This window comes from Camelus ferus, chromosome 1, assembly GCF_009834535.1.
Source record: "Camelus ferus isolate YT-003-E chromosome 1, BCGSAC_Cfer_1.0, whole genome shotgun sequence".
Taxonomy (NCBI): Eukaryota; Metazoa; Chordata; class Mammalia; order Artiodactyla; family Camelidae; genus Camelus; species Camelus ferus.
This window is the reverse complement of record NC_045696.1, coordinates 46,445,421-46,459,540: the sequence shown is the minus strand read 5'-3', so window position 1 is coordinate 46,459,540 and position 14,120 is coordinate 46,445,421. Positions and strand designations below refer to the sequence as shown.

At 35.5% G+C, this 14,120-nt stretch overlaps 1 protein-coding gene across 11 annotated transcripts in view; it reads right to left on the bottom strand.

Annotated features, from left to right (window-relative positions):
* Window positions 1-14,120, bottom strand: part of BBX (BBX high mobility group box domain containing) — a 256,911-nt gene that overhangs the window by 147,096 nt on the left and 95,695 nt on the right. For 9 of the 11 annotated variants that reach the window (XM_014562810.2, XM_014562811.2, XM_032478453.1 and 6 more), the window contains one exon: window positions 6,302-6,375. The gene's annotated coding sequence lies outside the window, so the exon portion shown is untranslated. Of the gene's footprint in view, window positions 1-933; window positions 952-6,091; window positions 6,114-6,301; window positions 6,376-14,120 lie in introns of those variants that run through there. The other 2 variants (XM_032478504.1, XM_032478508.1) reach the window with 2 other exon arrangements.

The following is a 14,120-nucleotide window of genomic DNA, read 5'->3' as shown; positions in this document are numbered from 1 at the left end:
CTCAGAACCTTCACATGTCCTCCACTCAGAGCGCCACTGATGGGCTGTTACAGAAGTACTTGGCAGAAGGCTTACAATTCTTAATAAACCATTGCTGACTCAGTGTACACTGTAAATAGCCAACAGTTACCCAGAAATTTTTTGCTGCTATTTTAAGTTGTTATACTCACTAGCGTTTATTGATTATAGAACTAACTGCAACTTAAAGGCACAGAAAGACTTTTATTTTTGAGGAGCACTCCTCTCTCCCTGAACTCAGTCTGAGAAAAAATAATCTCCAGGTAGACAGGGAATGCATATTAACATCAACATCAATGGAATACATGATTAATGAAATGTGAACTCCTGTATTACTAATTCACCAAATGTTTACCAATGAGCAAGTTCCACATGCCAGACACTGTTTCTAGGTTTGGGCAAAACAGCCATCAACAAAATAAACTCTATAGTGTAAATTTAAGTCTCTTAGCTTCTTGAAGAGGTTATATGAAAAAGCCACACATATACACTCAGATACATTTACACTTATATGTGTATGTACAGAATATCCAGTAAATGCAGTGCATATTTTACATTAAAACGCATGGAAATTCTGAGAGAAATGTTATGAGAAATTTCACCTTATTAGATCAATTTAGTTTCCTAGAAAAAACACATTTCTCTGTAATAGAGATCAGAGGAAATACGGATTTCAGGATAAAATACTTAATTTATCCATCACCTTTCAAAGTAGTATTAATGAATGAAGTGGTTATGTCTGAATTTATTTATGCTGTCTTTAACTAGTAAATTTAATAATCAGTAGACTGATCCTATTGTTTAGAAGAAATATATTGCCAAAATGTATTATATATAAGGCTTGAGTTTGAGTCATTCTGTAAATAACGTTAACAGGGAAATTGAAATAAAAAGTAGATAAAACAGTTAAAATACCTTTCAACCAATTAAACTGTCATCCACAAAACAGATTAGTGCCCAACAGCTTATCTTTTGGCTTATAAACACACAAGGTGAGAAAATAAATATTACAAATCAATTTAAAATTTTTATACAAACGTTTAAGTCTCAAAGGTTTGTTTCCTCTTGAGTGTATTTTCTATTTTAGATAGGCATCAACTCACCAGAAACTGAAATCATTCTAGTGACACAGAACACACATTGAAAAAAAAAATTTCAAGATAAAACTAAGAGTTAAGTTGAGCCTCCATAAATACTACTTACCCATCACTAATACCAAATACCCATCAACTGACTTAATAGAAAAAGCATCCTACTGTATAGCAGAAAGAAGTACTATATAGATGTTCAAAGAATTGCATTTAGACTATTACTTGAGAAATCCAAACAACAATTACCTACTTAAGAGCTGGTATCAGAGGAAAGAAGGAAAAGGAAGAGGAAATAAAAAGGGGATAACAATTAAAAAGAAGAACGCAGGAAGAATAGCAGGTAGATGTATCAGATTTAGGATACTTTGGCTTCTGCTGGCTTTATTTCAAATGCACAGTCTTTTCTGTTTCCCAAAATCTTAAGAGTATGCCATTTCCCTGTTGTATTCGCAATTGATTCACAAAATAAAAGAATATAGCCTTGAAAAACGTGAATTGGCTTAATTATAGTAAGCAGAAACAGATATAACTTGAAAGAATAATTATCTGATTCCTCAACCTAATTTTCAAACACCTTCTATTCAGGAATAACAGTGAATACACCTGAAAAATCAGTTTTTACAATGATGTAACTCCTCCATCATACAAAACACTGATTTTCAAGTTCTTAGATTTGATCCCTTCCCTTGAAAAACACTCTTTTTCATGCACAGAGACTTCAAGATGGAAGAAATATGAATTTGGTAATCTGAAATGTCTCCCACCTCAAAGACCAAAGATGTTTTTAGAAACTTAGATGACTACAATAAACTAGTTTTCTTGTTTAGAGATTAAATAACATAGAAAGTTGTGTTGTTTTTGTTTTTAACTTTCACTTCACTCTTTGGCACAGAAAACCAATTACTTCTGAGTTGGTTGCCCTCAAATTCATATGATGAAGCCTCAAAGCCCAATGTGACTGTGTTTGGAGATAGACCCTGGAAGTAGGTAAAAGTTAAGTAAGGTCATTAGGGTGGGGCTATTATCTGAAAGAACTGGTGTCCTTATAAGAGGAAGAGATCAGAGCATGCTTTCTCCACACACGCATGGAGAAAAGGTCATCTAAGGACACTGCAAGAAGGCGACTGTCTACAAGCCAGGAAGAGAAACCTCACCAGAAACAGAATTTGTCAGCACCCTGACCATGAACTTTTAGCCTCCAGAACTCTGTGAAAAAAATATCTTGTTTAAGTCACTCGTCTGTGGTATTTTGTTATGGCAGCCCAAGCAGACCATATAACCTCTAGAAGAGAGAAGCTTCTATTTTTGAGATTGTTTTACTCTACTAATAATCCTGCCCAATAATAGGTAACTGATAGCTGTTACAAAGGTGATTCATTTACAAAGAGAAGCACTTGGAACAATTTGAAGAATAAGTCACCCTAAAATGATTTATTATATGTTATTCTAAATTAAATTAAATTATCGTTTAGAAATAGCATAAAACTTTGAAGCATAAGAGATATCATTCTGCTGTGCCTGATTCTGGGTGTGAGGGCACAATATTGATACAGAAAAAATCTAAATTTCAGCCTCACTAGAAAACTGTAGAATAAAAACTTTGATGTAGAATTGCTGATTATTTTGAAATCAAATAATATTTGCTCTACATGGTGAAGAAAGTTTCAGTGGCACTATCTCTTATATCTTGTGCCTCGAGATTACATAGAATTTGATTTCCTTAATGCTGACAGCTCATTAATATTCAAAGTCAAGGCCATAGATCCACATTGGCTATCACTCTGTCCTTAGGACTTTTTCAGTGGCAAGAAGTGAATTACTGAATCACAGGTGGCTAATATTTCTACCGGATTCACCCTTTCAGTGATAAAGATAAAGCTACTTTTAATTTTTAATAAAAGTACAGAAGAATACATAGGTTCTTACCCATTAGGGACAATTTTTTAAAACTCTTATAGGTGTGTGTGTGTTTAAATATAAATATCCAAACACATTTTAGACATACACATACTGTCAGATGTCTATTAAAGGTATTTTATAATACATTCAAGATTCTTGAAGTTTGATCATTTTTTTATTTTCTTAACTACCATTTCTTGAGTGTATCCCATGTGACAGGCATTGTATCAGGCACTTAACATAATTACCTCATTTAATTATCACAATTCCACAAGGTAGAGCTCATTATCCAATATTAAGATGAGAAAAGAAAATTTCAGAGGTTAAATAATCACCCAAATTCTTTCAGTATAAAAGTGTCAGAACTAGGATTAATGCCTAAGTTTCTCTAAATCCAGAGATGTCTAAGAATATTCTTTTCCCCCAATCTCAGGGAACTATAAACTGTGAAACAAAGCATTGTTTATATACTCCTGGATATTTATATCATCCTAATCCACACAGGCCTGGTAGCAATGTTTTATAAAACCCATGGGATTAATCAAATCAACACTGTCTGAGTAGTTCATTGTGCCATTTTTCAGAAAGCTTAGGAGACAACAATACAATCACTGAATAGGGAATATGACCACAGGTGAAGTAACTCATGGGCTACGACTGTTAACCTTGCTACAGGGTCTGTCTGTATTCTTTCTTTCTAGAATGATTCTTGAAATTGATCTTAAGTAGAAGTATTTGGTTACCATTAAATGGTAAAATTATTATATTACTACCAGAAAAAGCAAAGTACCCATTTTCTCATGCTCTTTCTCTGTATCAAATTAGAGAGTATCTGTCGAGTATCTGTAACCTATGATACATCAGTAAGGAGTCAGTATGAGTATCGTTATTTCCCTTCTCTAACTCTGTATGCAAATTGCAGCGGGTCCCCTCTACACTAATTTTCATTCACTTTAAAACAACTTATAAAACAATAATGTAAGTCTAATATACACTATATATCCACCTACTGTATGGTGGAAAAAGTGATAACGTCGAGTTGTATCAATTCCTCATTCCTTAAAATCTGTCACAGATAGGGTATCATAGCTCACCATGTTCCATGTAACAAGAGGATTCACAGTCAAATAATTTTACATGTTAAATAAACAGATTCATTTACTACAGGACTTCTTGGAAACTTAATATACTAGGTGCATTCTGTCTGTCTAGAAGAGCCCTAGATAGGATTATGAAGATACAGTACTTAAAATATGCACTGTACCTCATCTCTCTTAAAAGCCACTCCTAACTATGGGGTGGCCATGGGATGTGTTTTAGACAATGAAATATGACAGGTAGTGATCTGTGCCACCTCCAAGCAGCAGTTTTAAGAGCCCAGATTCCACCATCATTCCTGTCTCCTTCTGCCACAAGTCTTGTGCATCCCAGAGATGCTGTCCTTCAGCTTTGGTCCAGGAAAGAAGAGGACATGGAGCAGAGTGGCAGCAGACTCATCAGGAACAGGAACATGAGAGAGAAACTTTCACTGCTATAAACCACTAAGATTTGGGGGCTTTTTGGATAATAAAATGTAAGTTTGTCTAAACTGACTAATGCAGCATGTTTCCAAGATTTATTAAACCCTTGCATCACTCTGCCAGGTAATATCTTCCATGATTTGTTTCCTAAATTACTCCTGATTTTGTATGGCATATTTTCTATTAGTCACTACTGCATTTAAGATGAATATATATGTATGCAAAGAAATAAACAGTCTCAGGTTTTCTTAAATTTAATCAGCAATTGGATTTTCTGTCAATTTCTGCCTATATTCAATAAAAATATTTTACTGAAAAAATCTGATTAACATTCAGAAATCACAGATCGGATGGCTACTTAAGTCAAGACTGACATACAAGTCCTAATTAATGATTTGGTTTTCTGAATAGGTAATATAAAAGGTCCTGGTTCACTTATGTATGTATTCACGTTTAACAAATTCAAAATACTGTCACAAATTTAATTTTCTTTAAATTTCACTATACTCAACTCCCTTTATGATTAGTAATCGAGAACATATTTGAAATTTCAGTATCGATATTCAAATATTCTATAGTCTATCCTGCTGACCCAGTAAAACCATAAGCTGTATCCTAACTGGCATTCTTAAATTCAGAATTTGTATTTCTAACTTAACTGCGCCTTAAAGGATAGCACAGAAAGGAAGAAATAAACTAAATCCTAATTTTTGTTTCAATATCCTATTAAACACACTTTCAAGCTAAATCGCATTTATTTTTACAGTGTGTCAATCCTAGACCATAACATTCAGAAGAATGGTTAGAAGTCTTATATTTACATTTGGCTGTACCACAAAAGCAACATTCAGTTATATACTTACTAAAACAAAAATGTAGACACAGATATTCTAGGCAGGCTTAAGCTATCAAAAATACTTAAGAACAGAAATGACTTAAGATTAATTTTCAATGAATCTAACAACTGAAGAATAACTTAATGTCCTGAAAATACAAATAAACAATATTTACTCTTTCTGTTCATTTTCATTTACATCAAATTCCTTGGTCTTACAAATCACCAGTTCACCATAAAGTGTTCAGTAAAGCAATCACGTTTTTACGTGTGTATTTAAGCAGAGTTTAATTAATCTTAAAATATTCCTAAAAAGGCAGTTAAGAGGACAGAAAGTATTTTAATGAAACTGTGAGTTTCATAGTTTGATATAATGTGCCACATATATATATTTTTAAATCTCAACTTCTTCCTCATTGTATATTTTCATACTCAAAATAGTTTCATGATACTGCTAAACATGCTTCTATTTTATTTTTAATAGTTTTTTAAAAACCTCCATGTTTTGATATTGATTCATTTTTTTCAATTAAAGCTAAAGGCAGTTTTTAAAAAAGCTTTGGGCAACAGACCAGTGTAGTATCTATTTAGGTAAGTATCCTCTAGGTATTCAGGACTTTAATAAATTAACTTCACCAAACAGCCCATTACTATGGAGAAACAAACCAGAGATTTTTGAAATAGTTATTTCCTTAAACTTCATGATTTTAAAAGAAAATTTAACTTACTTGATGATTGAGATTAAAATGTCACACTTCAAAAATACTAATAAAATTGACGGAAAAAATACACAATTATCACACTTCTCTGATCAAAACGGAAGGTGAATCCATCAGATGGGGAAAAGCTGAGACCAGATCTGATGACACACAACTCTTGACTGCTTCACTCTTGCTTCCAGGTAACCAAGTGAGATGCACCCCCAGTGAAGCTCTTACCAGTCAAGTCAAGACTTTCCATTGTGATTTCAATGGAACATCAGAACTTCCAGCTTCGGTGATGCAGCAGGATTCTGTGAAGGACCACAGCAAAGTGGTTAAAATGGTGAGCCAGGAAGCCCTTTCAAACAAAGCTGATACTTATTCTCCTTTAGCAAAATAATCCCTAGATAAGGTGAATTAACAGCCGAACAATCAAAACTAGGCAAATTATTAAACATCCCTCTAACTAACACTATTTAGAAAAAAAGACCTAAAGTGTTTATTGTCAACTTTAATTTAACAGAAAAAGTCACTAAAATTACTCAACGAGAACTCTGAGATTAAAGTTACAGAGACAAAGGATTACGGGCAATCGTTTCTCAGCTTTTTGACTATAATTAAGTGTGGAGTTACAGAAGAATCCTCCAGAAAAACATGACATTAAATTGACATCCTGATGAAATCCAAGTTATCTGAAATGACTAGTCCAAGCCAACCAGTGATTCTGTGGTTCAGATGTTAGTATCTTAGTCTATGTGCTGCTGAAGCGAGCACCAGATGTTAGTATCTTATATTTTATTCTTTAAGTGTTTTAAAGATAATGAGTGAAGCCAAGATTTTTTTTTAAGTGGGGAATGGTGGGGGGAACACAATAGAGAAAAGCTGTTTCCTAAAAATTACTTTCTAACTACATGGGATGAACTAAATATAAAAGGATCAAAATCAGCAAAAGAGTATACAAATTAAATGAACATTATACATTAATACTGCCAATATATATTGACATATATCCAAACTGTACCATTTTTAAGAATTAAGTTATTTCCATTTCTGTGTGAGACATGTTCATTTAGTTTCTTGGGTGCTTCAGTGGTAATTCTAATTTCACTCTCAACTAAGAGAGACAATTTCCTGTGCCCCTGCAGATTATGACAATATATTTCTTTACAATCAGTAGGTTATAACACACTCTAGAAATCGGATATCACTTACTGTCTTACAGCTTTATCAATACTGTTAGTCATTTTATGACTTGGATAAAGTTTTTCTAATTAGCCACCATGATTTGAAAGAATTAAATATCAAAAATGTGTAATGATTCATCTGAGTAATCCTAATTAGACTTAGATGATTCAGTTGTCACCCAGTGCTACTGAAAAAAATAATAGCTGAAAAGAATGAGTAAAATATTAAGCGGTCTCCTGTGGCTTCACACAAGATACTACTCATTCATCCACATTTTTTAAAACAAGGGTATGGATAAAAAAATAAATCCAGATCTTTGAAGCAAACTACAAGGGACATTTACAAATACTTCCAAATTAAATGCCTGTTTTTTACCAAGGAAGCATACAATTTCAAAAACTGATTAAATGGTATAAAAGTCTATCCTGAATTATCATGAAATAGGCAACTAACATTATTATAAAAATACTGTTTTAAGAAAATCACATACACCATCTCATATTTTTATTTCCATACATTTTCTTCATATAAACCCATAAAAACCAGTAGAGAGAAGAACCATTAAAATAAACATTGTAAAATAAATAGATAAAAATCATGAATATCTATAAATAACTATCAAGTGAATAAACTGGCATAAGCTAAAAAAATAAATAAATATAATCAGTACTGCCAAAATTGGGAGAGGAGGGTCCATCATTAACTTTGACATTGTGGGTTTCATTCTTATTTTGGTTTAGAGATTTGCTAACTTTGTAGCTTAAGAAGTGAGTGCATGCTATCTGGAGAAATAAAATACGCTAATACATCCTATATACAGAAGTTCTTTTAGGAGCTCAAAATTAAATTCTTACTAATATTAAGGAACCCTTTATAGATCTGTCTGTTTCTATAATCAGATACATACCTAAAAATGGACCATATCTATGCCTTATTTTGACTGTTGTTCAATAATTTATCACCTGTGCTGCTACTATTTATGGATAAAGTGGTCAGGGAGAGGAAGGAGGTCGACTGTGCTGTGCCAATATGGGTTTTAAAACTCAGGATAACAAAGAAATCGTGTTGGACTTAACTGACTAGGAGGGAGAAAACAGGGAATCAAACACAGAGCAGAGGTCAATTTTGAGGCTGAAGATCTTGCCAGAGACAGACTCCCTTTGAGCTCTCTGACAGCCCAACTTAAAGACTCCAGATTTTATCTGGCTATTACAAATGCCCACATGGGTAGCTTCAGAAAAGCAGTTTCAGCATAAGCTGTTCTGCATTTAAGTTACAAGTACTTCACAGAGTGTTTTGATTTGATGGAAATGGGTAGCTGTGTGAAGTGTCAGAAGGACAAGAAGGGGAAATGGTGGGCAAGAAGGGGAAATGTCTAAAGGGTGAACACAACCCTGCAGAATGGTGATTTGAATATGCCCTTAGACCAAAGCCAGGACAGATTTCCCAAGGAGCCACCCCATGCCTGTCTGTGTCCTTTGGGTTCCACTATGGCTTCCTCTTAACCCTCATTCTCACCCATACAGGGCCTCGGATTCCTGACTCCCCATGACTTAGCTCCCACTGCCTCATTAAGAACCTGCTGCTTTTTGCTTTCCAAAGCTCATTTCCCACCATGACACTGCCTCCCACAGGATGCACACCTAGCCAGCACTGATCTGGCACAGCTTAGCATTCTCTCTAAGAAACTCCATCAATGTGGGTGAGAGAGCTAACTATTAAATATCTATTATTTACCTTTTACCACAAATAGGGCATTTGACTTGGCATCTGAAAAACCCATCTTAAAGATCTGGCCTAAGCAATCACTGAAATATTCCAAAGCAACTGGCTTTCTGGCAGTTTACACACAGCCCCTTGGGGTCCTATGTTTTGAAAGCTTATTGTACTAAAAAAGGTAAGGTGCCACTTCTTACAATGAGGCAGGCTCCCTCGTTAGTGGTAATGTCCAGTATAACATTCAAAGACACATCATGGCAAAATCCCCTTCTATGCCAACAACGTGTGTTTTGCACCCTGATGGCACCACAACCTAGTCAGTGCAGAAGGGACTCCAGGCAACCATGCTGCCCACTTACACAGAAGAATATTTAATCCCCATGAATGACTGCTTTTCTGATGTTTTCATCAATTCTCTGGGTAATAGATTAAGCTTTAACTAACTCATTTTCATACATAACCCTAATTCAATCAAGCTCAATAAAAGTCATTCTGGATTGCAATTATTTGCTAAGGAACGACTGCATTCAAATGAAAAAGAAAAACTTGCTGGGTATGATACAATGCACGGCACAGATGCCTCCCCATTTCCGGAGCCAGAAACAACAACAAAAAGAGCCAAACTGCTAGAAAAGGAAATAGATTTCTTCCTCATCTTCCTGAAAATAGAATACTCATGCTTTCACACCTGAACAAAACAAAATGGAGAACCCAAGAAAGCAAATTTTAAAATTATTATTTTCAATTATGTTTATGATTTGAGAGAGGCTGCATTTCTAATCTGAGAGTCAGCACGACCTCTGAGAGCCAAAACAAGTCCAGGTTACAAATAACAGTGTTAACATCTACTCTTTCACTAAATCTGACACTGGCCTCCTTCATTTTCCCAACAATATGTATTCCAATTTCACTTTATAAAGCAGGTGCTCTTCAGAGATTTTTCCTGTCTTAAAAAGCTACTTCTTTAAATAAATATAATTCTTATACTTCCCTTAATTCATTCTTTTATAGACTACATGTTTACAAATAAAACTTAAATGCAAACTCCAAGCTCTTACTTCTACGTAAATGTATCATGTTTGTAGGGAAAAAAAAAATCCTCATTGATTTAACTAAAGCCTTCCCTTTACTGTGTGTGCATAAGGTCCTCCACCCACCCCGCTGTACTCAATATTCTTTTCATCTCCTCCATAGTAGCACCAGGCACACTACAAAATAACATAGTGCTGAAGATGCATACCAGCTGTGATGCAGTTTTGGCCAATGAATTCCACACCTCAGGTCACTGTGGTACACTAGAGGTCAAAGGATTTTTTTTTCTAGAAATGATAAGTTCCAGTTAAACTATTTGCTGAAATAAATTATCTTCATGTAGACAAAGATAAATGAATGCAGGAAGATATATATGCTTTTTAACAAAAGACTTGTCTTTATCCATACTTCACATTGTCACTGTCTTTATTTTATGATAGTAACAGTAAAAAGTATGGATAAAGACAACACTTTTGTTAGAAGTCACATACCCTGCCTGTCTTTATAGTTGAAGCTTAAACCGCAGCTATTTCACAGGCATTTTTGGCCAGGCACCAATCTTTAACAGAAACTACAAGTGTCAGCTATACTGAGAACAGATATTTCTCAAAAGAAAATGCAAATCTGAAGTATCTCTTTATCACCTTCCCACTCCCTACCCTTGCATTTCCTCATGACCCACAGCCTTTCAGTTAAGAAACCTTAAACATAGTCTTAAAGGCCAAACAACAGTTCTCTAGATACTAACAGTAAACCAAAGTAACAACAAGTCATTACAGATTTGTCCATCTGTTTGGAATTTCCAGAAAGGTGTCAGAAAATACCAGCAGGCAGAGACAGAAAACTTGAGCATTCATTGTTAGACACGGACCTCTTAAAATAGCAAGACAAAAGATCTGGAAATCCTTTCTCCTTCAGTACTCAATACCAACCAATTACAAATTAAGCTTTAAAAACTATGTACCACCTATATGTCAATAGCACAGAGATGCAAATGGTATAATCTTTTACAGTTTGAGAAATTATTAATGACCTACTATGTATTAACACGGCAAAAGGTATTATAAGAGTTGTTTCCTGCTCCTGCGCATATATCCAGAAGGGACCCTACTTCAGGATGACACCTGTACCCCAATGTTCATAGCAGCACTATTTACAATAGCCAAGACATGGAAGCAGCCTAAGTGCCCATCAACAGATGACTGGATAAAGAAGGTGTGGTATATTTATACAATGGAATACTACTCAGCCATAAAAACCAACAACATAATGCCTTTGCAGCAACATGGATGCTCCTGGAGAATGTCATTCTAAGTGAAGTAAGCCAAGAGAAAGAAAAATATCATATGAGATCGCTCATATGTGGAATCTTAAAAAAAAAACAAAAAAAAAACCCATAAATACAAAACAGAAATAGACTCACAGACATAGAATATAAAATTGTGGTTGCCAAGGGGGTGGGGGGTGGGAAGAGATAGACTGGGATTTCAAAATTGTAGAATAGATAAACAGGATTATACTGTATAGCACAGGGAAATATATACAAGATCTTATGGTAGCTCACAGAGAAAAAAATGTGACAATGAATATATATATATGTTCATGTATAACTGAAAAATTGTGCTCTACACTGGAATTTGACACAATATTGTAAAATAATTATAATTCAATAAAAAAATGTTAAAAAAAAGAGTTGTTTTCTGGAAGCTGATATCTAGTTGGGTAATTGCACACACACACACACACACACACACACACACACAGTTACATAATAGTAGGGAGAAATGCATATCAAAATGGTAAGCAAAGAACTCCAAAAAAGTTATACTGCACAAGGGAATTTTTTATGCAGATGAATAAAGCTGGATCCTAAAGCACCAGCTGCAAGTTGGGATACAGGGAGAGAAGATGGAGAAGGTCATTACAGGCACAGGCAAAGGCTGAGCCCAAGTTCAATGCTGGGAAGAAGTACACTGGGAAGGGACAAGAGGCAGATTTGGTGGAAGTCCAGGGTTCATATCAGAAAGTAGAACACGAAATGTAGGCAAATCAGAAGTAATGCAATCTGCTTTTTTTCCCCCTCTCCCCGTAGTCTCATGAACAGCAGGACACAGTTAGTAGCATGGTGTTCTGCAAAGCATACTGACCTTAGGACCAAACCCATGTCCTCCATTTACTTACTACTATGCAACTGTAGGCCAATTCCTGAGATCTCTGAGCCCCCAATTCCTTATCTGCAAATCAGGATAACAATCCCTCCACCTCTAAAGGTTTCCTTAAATTATTAGAAGACATTATAAATACAAAGGGCCTGGCATACAGGAAGTGCTCAATAAATGTTAATATCTCAAGAGAGTTAAAACTAAGTGGTAGAAGAGCATTTAATAAAGTTACAGTGTGAACACGCTGAAGTTTGCTTAAATATTCTCAGTATTTGGATGCGAAGTGACTTGCTAGTTTTTCAAAAGGTGGATTTTGTTTTAATTTAGGTAGCTTTAACATATAGTTAATTCTGACACTCTAAACAACCACTTTTTACTCCTACCAATTTCGGCCTACATTAGCTGATTTAATAATATGGACATTTTATTATAATGTTCATTTGCTCTAAAACTGTTGTTGCAGGGACCATAGTGGAACTACGAATTTCTGCAGTTTCCGTAAGTAGAGGTGGAAAATGAGCAGGCATTAGTCCAGTCAGATGGCTTGGCAGGGAGGCCCTGAATGCCTCTTTTATACTCTTGTGAACTATATAAATGTGCCTTTGACCTTCTCAGGCAGGGGAAATTGCACATTTAAGGCAGAAGGAGTTTCACTTCCATAAAGAGTATAAAAACATGCCTGCCAGCAGCTATATGAGGAACACCGACAGGGAACCCCCAGGTACTTTGAGAAGATTCATTAGCTCTATCAGGCCACTGAGCTGGAAAATACATGGTTAAGATAATCCAAACCCTCTGGGATATCCCATCTATGCATTACTGTAGGTTACCCCAAGAAAAACTGTGGCTTACACACATAAGGAATTAGCCAGTATCTTTAGGGAGGGGTTCTGTGAATGAAACCCACTGGAGGAACCTCAGGGCTGCCTTGCCTTTTAAGGTAAAAAAGGATTCCTTTGATCAGCAATAATTCACAATATACAGAAAATCACACTCTTACTTTAACAAGTCAGTCCAAAGTCATTTGATTAAAAAAGGAAGTCAGTTGTTAGCAATTCACATAATTTTAAACGGAAAAATTCTGTTCTGAGAAGCAAGGGTCACTAGTCTTTCCCTTTTTTCCTTTATTAATTAATTAAATTGCACAAAGACAACTTAAAGAAATATAAACATATATGTAATTTAAAAAGCACATCTCTATTAAAATTTATATTGTATTATTAAAAAAACAAATTTTAAAAACTATTGTCTGTAAAGAGTCCCTGTCCCTTTCAGATGTGCCTAATGTATATCTAGCAAATAGCTTTGTTGCAGAAAGGCTTTTGCTCCATATTATGCTAATTGCAAGAACATTCCTGATATGAAGACACAAAGGAGTCTGCTCAAAAACGATCCATGATGAATGTCAATACACTCTCTTTTGAAGTTATTTACTCACAAAGCAGTTATTCCTAGACAAATAATACTATACAGTACTTAGTTATTTTAAACCAGAAAGGGCCAAGAAACTTCCCTGAGGGGAACAGGGAAGCCCAAACACATTTCCACAGCTGAAACCAAGACAGACCCAAAAAGGCTAAGTAACTGGACAAAAGGCATTCAGCTGGTTTGTGGCTAGGCTGGGACAACACCCCGTGACTCCACACTGTAGCATTTGATGTTAGTCCCTACCAGACATTCCATTCAGTCATGGACTTGCAGAATGCTGGCGGCAGTCAGAGGCCACTCAGTTCAACCCCTTCTACCACACAGCAAGCTAGAGGCAGAGCCAGGCCAGAACCCAGGGTTCCTGCTCTGGGTCAGTGCACTTGGCCCTACAGCACACTGCTCTTCTGGACTATCGTCAATCAGTCTGACCTGCAGTTTGCCATCCACGGAACAGCAGGAGGCTCCAGACCAAGTTACATTAGGTCCCTACTCTCCCTATGGTCTTCCTTAGCAGCAACATTCAGCTGGAA